Source organism: Cheilinus undulatus, linkage group 15 (assembly GCF_018320785.1).
Source record: "Cheilinus undulatus linkage group 15, ASM1832078v1, whole genome shotgun sequence".
Taxonomy (NCBI): Eukaryota; Metazoa; Chordata; class Actinopteri; order Labriformes; family Labridae; genus Cheilinus; species Cheilinus undulatus.
Window position 1 is genome coordinate 2,280,151 of NC_054879.1, and position 12,308 is coordinate 2,292,458.

Sequence of the window (12,308 nt, forward strand, 5' to 3'; positions counted from 1 at the left end):
GACACTTGTTAACCTGATATATGGATATAAATGCTGGAGAAGGTTCCACTGATTTACAGTCACCTCGCTTCAAAACGCAGCTACTGTTTCAGAACTCTTTAGAGTGTGCATCCTTTTATCAGGCAGCTTGACTCCCCAAAGACCTCATTAACGATCTTCTAACATGAAAACACCATCAGCTCTAGCCCTGTACCTGGATCTGTCTGACCTTTGACCTTTATGTAATAGTGTCCTGATGTTGCATCAGAACAGGTTCAGTATGACTTTTCTTCACCAACACTACTTTTTCCTACTTTCCCTTCATACATATGATTTATTTTTTTCTTTAACATCATTTCATGCGGGGCAAGTAAGTAAGTCATGTAAGTAATCAATTCTTTCTGTAAGGATTCTATTAATTCTTTTTTCTTTTTTAAATCACACACTTTTGCTTTTTTTCAAAAGTAACTGTACTAGACCAGCGGTCTGCAACCCTCACCTCTGGAGTGGCATGCGTCTCTTTGACCCCTCCCAAATGGCTCCCTGCAGCCATGCCAGAAAAATTAAACATTTCTCTGACAGAGACTACTGCAGGGCTACATTTTTGGGTTATCATTGGCAAGACAATGTGTCTAATGCCAATGTGTTCAGGAGAGCAGGGGTGGAAAGGGGCAGCTGCTGATATGGGAGAGCAGCTGCGCTTCTATGGGCACATGGCATCAGCATGCATTGTAGAGGGGTCAGCTGGGAGAATACCTGGAGGGATGGGACATGGGCTTAGAGCAGGCCTGGATGATGGCCATCTGGAGACTGGAGCATTACAGGGCCCAGGTTGATGTGGTGAAGTGCCAAACTGGCATACGCTTCGATACCTGACCTGTATGCAATGTTAGTACTGAGCAGGACACCATACGTTAACACTGGCTACAGATGTCTGGCCATGCCACATTATTTGACAATGGATGGTCAAAAAGGCCAGTGTTGGTCTTGATTTACAGACACCAAAATCTCACAGATGGAAGAGAGGAATATCAAAATTTGTTGCACAGTGAGGAGGAGTGGAGGAGACGTGCAGTTACTGCTGTGTTTTATTACCACAAGGTGACCTCAGGGTGCTTCATGGTTTTCCATCAGTTACAGAGACGACAGGGCTGAACAATTTTGGAAAATAATCCAAGTGCAATTTTTGTCCTCAACATTTTAATTGAGATTTAATATGCAGTTATTTTTGAAGTTCTTCATCTTATGTTTTGCAGCAAACACAGGCAATAAATTATTTATAACCAACACAATATTAAAGAGAATACAACAGGGACAAACAATTCTGCAAAAAACATTTAATTGTGATTGTTTTGACTTGTTCGACTTAAACAAACAGACTTTACTTGTCATTCAGATTTTGCACCATGCAGTGCACATCAGAACAAAATGATGTTTTTTGGCTTCAGATGGTGCAAAGATAAAGATGCAGCAAGTATTGTACACAAAACAGGGTTTCCCCATCACTATACTCGGGGGTTGCCCTGCCCCCTCAATGGCATCCCTGCCCCCCTTGAAGTTAAAGTTCATTTTATTTAATTGTATTTTCTATAAAGCGTCAGATCACAACAGAAGTCATTTAAGAAAACCTTTCCCATAGAGCAGGTCTCTACCTTGTCCCTTTATCAAACAAACTACAGAGCCTTAAGTTATTTATCTTGTTTACATGAATGCATGTCATTTCTGTGTCCTGGTTTTTTGCATGTTACTTCTGACTTTATGAGCAGAGCTGAGCAAACCCACACGCTCACTGACCAGAGAGTCCGCAGGAAAATCCTGCATTACTAGAGCTAAAAATAAAGGTTTGGACAGTGGTGTAGAGCCATGTTTCCAAAGAGTTACCCTGTCCTCCAGCTACAAATAAACTACATTTAATACACGTACCATTATCGGTAAAGGAGGTCGGGGAAAAACTGAACATCTAGCACACTGAGGAGAGGCAGAGCAGCCGAGGCTAAGCTAGACTTAGCTGTGGTAAAAACGGAGAGAGGAGGCAACGAGAAAAGTAGTTAAACCGCAAGGGTGCTTGTTGTTAACGATACATGCGTGTAAGCGCACAACAGCTATAAAGCAGTTGTGATTAGCAGTACAAAGAGTAAAAAATTGAACAGGAGCTCGTTCAACACCATGATGGATGCTGAGATGTCACAAAAACAGCAATCACCCAAAGAGGAAGTGACGCAGTGACTGTACTGTACATCAGCACGTCAGCCGTATGGTAGATGGGGACGTGAGGGGAAACAAACTGAAGCGCAAAAACAGCAATTTTGGAGTTTTATACAAAATCTAGACCTATTTATGAAGTTGTCATGCTTCCAGTCTCAAACCAGTATACCCATGAAGTCCTCTAAGAGGTGTAAATGACAACTGGAGCAACAGGGAGGTTTGCAAGTCGAGACAGAGATATAGACAGCTCCCAATTATAGTAGTGAGACGTTAAAGAGTCTCAGATGGCAGTCTTTTAAGACTCTTCTAAGAGTATTTGCAAATTCCTCTGGTGTATGGCCAGCATTAGCTAAATTAAATCTCTCTGTTGTCTCAACAGGTAAGATTTATGTGCTGTCGTCCTTAATTGCTTTTCTCTTAAGTCTACAGATGGGCAGACATTTAGAAAGATATCCCTCCTTCATATAAAGTCTGTATGACTTGATTTCTTAAGTGTAGAACTGTAACAGAGACGTTTTGGTGATGACTGGTGACACACATCCAGCTACCTAGAGAGCACCTGAAGCTAGTGTAATTCTCGTTTAAAGGTAAAAGCTCAGCACGGGTCACGTGAGGTTACAGACGCTGAGGCAGAGCATGGCAGAACTGGCTGTTAGAACAAGCAGCAGAGGCTCAGTGAACCAATCTCTGATGTTAAACCGGTCCAAAGACCGATTCCTGCTTCATTTTTACCGATCCAGAGCTCTTCAGACCGATACACTTGAACCATTGACGCTAAGATCGGTTAGCTGATCCATATCGGATTATCTTTACACCACTATTATTTATTTGTTAAATCTCTCAGATGTCACTCAGGCCTTTTTGACAGCATAGGTTAACTTTACACTGAATATTTGTCTGATACAGTCTTTAGACAGCATAAACAGGCAGTTGTGAGAGGAAACCATACCCAGTCATTTATAGACTTGTTATATTGACAGCTGTCATTACTTGGTTTTACTCCGGTCTACCAGAATAATTCACCTCCTCTCTGTAGGCCAGGTCATTGTCTTTCTGGATGAGACCCACATCTGTGTTGTCTGCAAACTTCATAATGTGATTTAGGGCTGAAACAATTTCTCGAATTATTTTAGCAATTCGATTCCAAAAATCATTCGAGTTATTCAATTCGCTTAAATCAGTCATGTATCCATAAATGCCCACACTGTAAACCTGGCGCTTTAGCAGCGTCCACGCTAATGTCTTTCGCCATAACTGCACCGGCCTCTTGTTGCTGCTTGCTTACGTCACGACTCCGCCGCGCCTGAAAGTTTAATATAATTTAATATCGCTTTGTTTAATGATGTAAGTGAAAAGGGATTTGTACAGACATTTGCACTGACAAAGGGAGTTTATCAGATGCCCCCACTGATCAAAATTCAGCCACATGCCGAATGTAGAAAATTTATCGTGATGCATCACAGTGTTGAATCAAATTGTTGGCCTGATAATTGTATTGGAACTAAATTGTGAGACCAGTGCTGAGTGTTCAGTCTGCCTCTGAAGCCCCTCTGGCCTTCTCTCCTGGTTGTACCAGTCCACCTAGGAAGCTGGCTACATCAGGGCACCCATGAGGACGGCAGGTCATAGGAGACAAACGTGTCCTTGATAGGGATGCAATGATTCATCACTGTTGTCGACAATAATCAATAACAACTTCCGCTGCCAACACATTTTATTATCGATGGTTCGTTTGTTGTGTCCCCACACCTTTTTTTTCATACAGCATGTTGCTATTGTTTTTTCAAGCTGAGATGCTTGGGAGTGAGCCATCTGTCATTCATACTATCTCTGCTGAGAGTTGCACATGCTCAGCAGAAACCGAGGAAAAGAAAAACAAAGAGAGAAATGGTGACAACTAATGCAACATCTCCACGTCCTAGAACTTACAAAGTCTTGGAATATTTCAGTCTCAACATTTCACAAAGAAAGACAGCTTGTAAAATATGTAAAGCAGACCTTACATATCACAGGAGCACATCAGCAGTGCATGAGCATTTGAAAAGACAGCCTAGGAGACTTATGAGTGATGCAGCGAGCTCAGCCAGCTAACGTTGCAGGCCAACATTGGTCCTCCACTGGCGATGCGGTCCTGGCTTTTAACATGAATGTAACACTACAGTGCTGCAGACAGAACCCATCTTACTTCTAAGTCAGTAGTGGAACGTTACTGTGGCATTTTTTTCTCTCATCATTTTCTCTGGTGTCAACACGTTACAGAGGGAGTGATGCACGTCACTCCTTTCACTACTTGTCAGCACTTATACAGTGAAGTGAACTCTGACCAACCAATGGACAAAAACATCACTTTTTAAAACATCTTTTGTATTGAAGCTGTCACATAAGCAATAAAGTATTATTAAATACATTTTTAAATGAAGAACTCTGACTTATCTAGATTTTGAGTTCATACATGTTTGTAAGTACATCAAAGTTCTTTTTAAGCTGTGAGTTAAAAAAATGAGCCGTCAAAGACATCAAGGGATCCCACAGCGTGTCACCCGACTAGTCGACTAACCATTCCAGCAGTAGGCGACTAGTCAACTATAGGAATAGTTGTTAGTTGCATCCTTAGCCCTTGATATGGTCACCTAAACCCAACAAGAAGGCATCACATTGTACTGAAGAGTTCCAGTCCATCTGACCCGCTTAAATGAAGTCCTTAGTTCAGTTACCTTGGCTCAGACTATGTTGTCGTCTGCTGGCATCGGGTCTCCTGGATGCTTTTATCTCTCAGTGCCATGTTGGCATCCATTGCTCTGATTCAGCCTTGCCCCAGAGATGGGCCCCATTTGTAAAGTGGTTTATTGTTAAAGCCTCATTTCTCTTGTAAGAAGCAAAAGTCTGAGGCTTCAGGGCAAACAGAATAGATTCATTCAAATTCACTGGCCTACAGTCATCCATGTTTTAACATAGCCCTAGGCTGTCCCCACTGGTGTCTTATATGCTGGACCTGTGGACTCCTGATTTACTGAAACTCAAAGCTGTAAATCAAATCCCTTTAAGATTTTCTAGTACATTTTTGTACAGAAGTTTTGTAATAACATTTTTTTTTTTGCTTTAACAAACAAGTTATGGAGATGATTAATTTCCTTCATTTTCAGTCCATATATAATTGGATTAAAGAGAGGGTGATACAAAACCAGCTGTAAGGTCATAATCATACTTGCAGCTTTAGGAATTTGAAAGTCCAGTCGAATTTGAAGCATGTCATATGTGCCCAGCAGACAGAAATTGACTAAAAACCAGCAGGTGTGGTAAACACATCTGAGCAGCTTTTCTCCTGACTTCTCCACAGCTTCTGTAGGACACTATGAGGATCTTTGAGTATGTGAAAATGATGTAGAGTAAAGGACAGATTAAGAGATTTAGAAAGATGATTAATCCATAGTTGATACAGTTGAGCTCATGCAGTGAAGCAATAACATGGAGTTGTTGCAGAAGTTTCCACTTAAAGTGAAGCTGCAGAGTTTTCTTTGTGCACTCAAAGAGGCCTGTCCAGCTATTTGACCAGCAGACAGAAACCAAGCCAGCACTAAGAGAGCAATAACAGTAGTTTTCCTCATGATAACTGGATGCTGCAGAGGTTTACAGATGGACACATATCTGTCAAAGGCCATGGCTGACAGCAATAAAAACTCTGATGAACCCAAATAATAAAACATGAAGAACTGAAAGTGGCACATTGGATGTGATATGACCTGTTCCTCAGATAGAACATCAACCAACAGCTTTGGGTAGATAGAAGAGCTGAAGAGAAGAGAGTTGATTAGCAGTGCTGCAATGAAAATATACATGGGTTCATGGAGGTTTTGGTGAGTCACAATCAGCCATACAATAGTTGCATTAAAGCAGATGATTAAAATATATACAGTGAGAATGATGAGAAAATAAACATAGCTATATTTCTCTAGTCCTACATACCCACCTAGAGTTATATACGACACATTCACACCTTCATCCATTGAGAGAGTCAAAACAAAGCTTCATCTCTGTTATCAAAAGGGTAAATTACAGGCAAAGCCACTGAATTTGATTGAGGAGTTTCACAGAAAGAACATTCATGAAGATAAAACATGTAAAGAGATACAACCTGATAATGAATATCATTAGTTTTCAGGACCAGGAACTGAATGATGCAGACCTGACTCATATTTATCTCTCAGAAAGTTGAGTACCAGCTTTTACTCAGGAGCCTGGTTCCTTTAGAGGACCAGCTTTTACTCAGGAGCCTGGTTCCTTTAAAGGACCAGCTTTTACTCAGGAGCCTGGTTCCTTTAGAGGACCAGCTTTTACTCAGGAGCCTGGTTCCTACAGAGGACCAGCTTTTACTCAGGAGCCTGGTTCCTTTAGAGGACCAGCTTTTACTCAGGAGCCTGGTTCCTACAAAGGACCAGCTTTTACTCAGGAGCCTGGTTCCTACAGAGGACCAGCTTTTACTCAGGAGCCTGGTTCCTACAGAGGACCAGCTTTTACTCAGGAGCCTGGTTCCTACAGAGGACCAGCTTTTACCCAGGAGCCTGGTTCCTACAAAGGACCAGCTTTTACTCAGGAGCCTGGTTCCTACAGAGGACCAGCTTTGAATAAGGTGATTGGAGCAACAATCTTTGTAAAAATGAACCTTATTTTTATGATTATTTCGTCTTTCTCTCTGTCTCATACAGACATCCCCAAATCTTCACCCCTCAACTGCCATTACTTCAGAGCATGAACATGTTTTTTGGTATTAATTTGTCTGCAGTCACAAAATGTTATCATGTTGTAGATGAACTAATCTGTAAGATATTTAGATATGCAGACTATACTTAATGACATTATTACTACAGTAGTTTAAGGTTTAAATGCTCCTTATAACATGCATTTGACTCATAAACAGAACACACAGTACCACATTACATCATCTTTACTATCTTTATTATGCTGTCGGTGAAAGAGAAGGTGCCTAATGTGTTTTTTTTAAAGGCTATGAATTTATTTCAGAATCTTAGATTAAGATCCTGTTTATAAAGGCGTCATTAATTTAGCTGTAAAAAGTAATATTACATGAACTTGTATGGATAGTACTGGGTGTGTTTGTGCACTTGACATTTGACATGGGACAGCTCTTTCTGCAGCGGTAGGATCTGAGGGTCTCTCTGAGCCAGATGAACTCTTATTAAGTTGTGGCAGTGAAGACCCTTCTGTGTGTGTGAGCCATAGACTGTAGAAAGAATTGGACAAAGCCAAACAGCAAACAGCTTTTAAAGCCGATCAGTGGTGGCCTCCATTTTGAAATCACTGTCTCAACTTTGGATCAACCTAACGGCAGACAGAGCCCGCCCACTGAGCTCAACTTGCTGTCAGCTCAGCTAGGCACTAAAGCCGGCCTTCTAAAGGTAGCCTCTGCCTGTCGAGCTATCTGTCAATCAAATGAGATTAAATATAAAATAATTTAAATGACTGTGGTACAAAAAGTTTCACCCCCAGTACAGGGAGAGCACATGAAGACTGTAGCTAATGAGACACGTTTGGTTTTTCTAACCAGGCTGTAAACCAGTTTATTTCTAGAGATAGATAGATTAATACTTTATTAATCCCGAGGGAATTTCAAGAGAGTAAAAGTTTCTAGAGTAAAAGCTGGCTGTTTAACAGGTGTGCAGACAGGACTTCCAGTGTTCCTGCAGCCAGCCTAGGTGGACACTCACCATATTGTTTTTTTTTTTTTTTTTTTTTTGCACTTCAGCATTGTCTTCATTTTTCAAGATCAGAGGTTACTGCTTGGAGTGAGCAGGTACCTGCAGCAGAGGAAACATGCAATTTAACTGATAGTGATTAGTAGACAAGGACTTATTGGTACTTTATAGGCTAAAGTAGATTTTGTGTTTAGAGTGCATCTACAATATCAATAAAGGACTGATTAATCCAAACTCAATGAAAAAAATAAAATAAAATAGAATAGAGAACGTTGCGTAATCTTCCTGCAGACTTCAAAAATATTAAAATTTTTATGTCAACAGATGTACAGTAAGACAGAGTATCTTCAGCAGCATCATGACTCATTTTCGTTGTATTTTAATGCCACTGTGTGGTGGGAGATGCTGTGTGAGTCTCTGAGGGTGAGTGAAACTTAAACTCACTGGTAACAGACACGTGTCCTGTTGTACAGGACTGTATGTCAATGGTTTGTGTCCGTCAGAGAAATCCTGTCTCTGATCCACGTGTAAGAAGGAGTTGTGAACACAGGACTCCTGCACATACAGAGCTGAAGGACGGCGATACAGTGCTGATTTCCATCATGTTTGATCTCAGCATGAATGCAAGAAACAAACGCTGCTGGTATCTAGGAGACAAGTCACTCCCCCCTCCTCTGTCGCTTCCAAGTGTGGGGAGCGAAAATTCATCCCACTGAATAGTAAAGGCGATAATATTTGCTCTGCAAGCCATGCAAACAGGCAGGGCAAATATCTGGGGCAAGTATGGACCGAACAAACGGTATCACTGAATTTAAAATAGCAGACCAAACTTACCCTGCCAAATCAAATACAGATCCATGTTCATGCAGTGTGAGTGGGGTAAAGTTCAGCTGTAGGTGCCAGGCTCTGAGTGGCTAATCTGGAGAACCGAGAGAGTCCCAGTGGAGCTGGCTGTGGTCGGGCTGTGACGGGCTGCTGCACAGTGGTAGTAAACAGGCAGCACTTTGGGGGGAAAGATCCAGGCAGGAGTGTTCATTGTTCAATGATTGCTTTTCCCCTCACAAAATTCTCCCGCTCTCTCTGTATGCTTGGTCATGCAGGGAGGGTGGCCCATGTTCATGTGACTGGAAATACTACTGTCACATTGGTGCCACATTTTCCTTGTCAGTGAATCACACCGACCCAAGACAGTGAAGTTGGGCTGGGAAATATGGCCTTAAGTTAATATTGCGATATATTTTTTTTCTATATCCTGATTTTTGAAACGTCCTCTAAGTACCTGTATAGAGCCATACATACAGAGTTGTGCTATGGGCGGGGTTTACTTGTGCTAAAAGCCCTCTAATGGCTACCTCCACTGCTCTAAATACGCAGATATGGCTTTAGCATTGCCTCTGTTTAACCAGAACTGGGTCACATTTCTGTATGACAAAGAATAAGAACAACCCTAGAAGCTTTTCATGTTGGGAAAGATGTTTTTACTCCTCTGCTGACCTGCTTTGGCATGACTATGTGATGGATAAGGGGGAAAGGGTAACTTCTAGGGCTGTAGTCAACAAAAGAAAAACTTGCGCCCAGGCACCAATTAATTGATTGGTCATTCAGATAAAAAATTTCATTCATTATAAAAAGTTACCTCGTCAGGGACTAATTCAATCCATCCAGGCTCCTCACTGCACCTGCTTGGTACTCTAAATGATCCTAAAATGAACATAACAAGCCTTTGGAAGCATTAATACATCTTTTCGGCTCATCACGTCTTACTATATAATATAATTAATTGAGAGACGATCAGCGCGCACCTGCCTTTGATCTCTGTGATCCCGGCGCGGTAAAACTCATACAGCCTACAAAATAACCTCAGATCATCGTTTTTCATTCGTTTGTAACACTAACTATTAACAGGATCACTTGATCCAGCCCGCACTGTCATTTACGAGCATAAAGCAGGCAGCATGCAGCGTTTATTTACGGAGGTGAGGGGAAAAAAGTTTGCTCGTCGGGACTTAATGACCAGCAGACATCGCCTTTTATCACCTCTCCTTTCTGTGTGACTGTAAGAGAACTCAACGCTAACGTGAACACTTTAAGGAGATTATAAAACAACATTATGCTACGCAGCCTATTTGCCGACAGGTGAATTAAACTGACCGTGGGAGATGATGCAGTGAGGGAGGGCAGAGCAGAGAGACTCAGCAGCACCACTTCAATACAAACTGCCTGCATCTTTGTGACGAGTTGATGTGTTGTTTCTGAGCGTTAGTGCTGTAAAATATCAGAAAATATCCCACTCTGGTAGCTTTGTGTGCTTCTCTTCCTGTAATTCCAGGAGCTGCATTGCTCCTGTTCCCAGCAGCACGTCTTTCTCTCTCAGCTGCTCACACGCTTTTGCCCCCAGACCAGTGTCTAGGGGCGGGAGGGGCGATCCGCCGACCAGGGTGATCTTGGCCGACCTAAAGCTTTCCGATCAATTAATCGACTTGAAGCTGTCAGCCCTAGTAACTTCTGCTATGAATGCTTGTATACGATGGCTGCTAGAGTGATTAGCTCTAAGTCACAGCAGCACTTTTGTCAGAAATGCCCAGCATTTCATCATATCAGTCAGCACTGAGAGCAACACGGAGGGACACATCATTCTGCAACAGAAAACGATGTTGTTGCTCTTCTGCCGCCCTGCTTTGGCATGATTATGTGATAGTTACGGGGAAAGGGTTAGTTGTTGTGTGAATGCTTACAAGGCCTCCTAGTGGACAGTTAGCTCAGCCTTAGCCAGACCAGCACTTTTATTATCAAAGTCAGCACTGAGAGCAACACGGAGGGACACACCCATCTGCAAGAGAAAAGGATGCTGTGGCTCTTCTGCCGCCCCGCTTTGGCATGATTATGTGATAGTTACGGGGAAAGGGTTAGTTGTTGTGAGATACAAGGCCTGCTAGGGCAGTCATTAGCTGGGACTGAGACACAGCGGCGCTTTAGTCTGAACCAGACAACGTGTCTTTATCCAGACAAGCACAGAGAACAACACTGAAAACACGTTCTCACTCTACTCCTGCTCTGTTTCGGCATGGCTTTCTGGTCATGGCGGTGGGCTTGTCCTGTGCTGTCTGGCGTTAGCTGTTAGCCGTTAGCTTGGATGTCGCTGTAGGACTGCGGTAGTTTACTCTGACCTGGACCGCTGTTCTTGTTAAAATCAGAGCAGAGAGCCACACTGACAGTTTGTCTTGTGCAGAGAAGAGGTTGTGCGCATTTCTTGTAGTGATGTCTCCCTCACAGAATGAAGAGCACAGAACAAAAGGACGATATTCTCTCATCCCTGTTCTCTGTAGACTGCAGCTGAGCTGATGTGTGTGTGTTTAACCCATCAGATACAGTAGAAGAAAAGCAGGAGGGGAGGGGGGATGATGCTGCTCAGGGCTTCATCTCCACACACACAGAAGGAGACAGAGACAGGGAACAACATGAAGCTTTTTACATTTTAGTGACCACATTATTTTCATTGATCACTACGAAAATTTGGCAGAGATGCCAAGAAAGAGTGAATGAAGCAACTTGCAGTTGATTTAATTCACCAAATAACTGTCCTGGAAACAACTTCAAGATATTTCTAGCAGTGGAGGCAGCCATTAGAGAGCTTTCAGCACAAGTACATCTGCCCATAGCACATCTCTGTATGAACAGCGCTAAACAAATGTATAAGACCACCCTAACCCTAACCAAAGTAAGGTTTATTTCACAGCTGCCCTAAATTAACAGCATTGGTAATTACCAAAATCATTTTTGATGTTTCTGCAATGGTTAATACACCAATATGTAGAAGCTCTTTAACCCAAATGATATTTTTAATGCTAAAATAGAATTATTATTGTTATCCATGATTTTTCAAATTTACTGATTTACAAAAAACTGAAAAGATAGTAAAGCACATGAATATTTCTTGATTAATATGTCAAATTATAGTTATTTACTGTCATTCCTGAGCAGAAAAATGAGTTTTAGTGGTTGAATGTTATGCTTGATTCATTTCTGACTTCTCAGAGAAGCCCAGTGAGCCGACTCAAATTTGGGTGAATTCAGTTTGAAATTCCTCATTCCTGTTCAAAATGGTAAAACGTGGAGAGCTGACTGAAAATGAAAGAGTCCGCATTAAAGCACTTCATGATGCTGGATGGTCTCTGAGACAAATATGACAGGTGGTCTGATAAACTTGTTAAGCACTGTATGTCTCTATTTACCACAGTGGAGGCAGCCATCACTGACAGCGTTTAATACAAGCAAACCCCACTCTGTAGGTTAGGGCTCTGAAGGCAGGAACACTCAGTCAGTCAGACACAGAGCCATCTGAAAGTCAAAGCTATGAATCACAGCTCTTCAATACCTTCTCAGAAATGATAGTACAGACGTACTTAAATAGAA

General features: G+C 42.0%; 1 pseudogene; it reads right to left on the bottom strand.

Moving 5' to 3' along the window:
* Positions 1 to 756: 756 nt before the first annotated feature.
* LOC121522572 lies at positions 757 to 6,188 on the bottom strand (annotated as a pseudogene).
* Between the last annotated feature and the right edge of the window lie 6,120 nt (positions 6,189 to 12,308).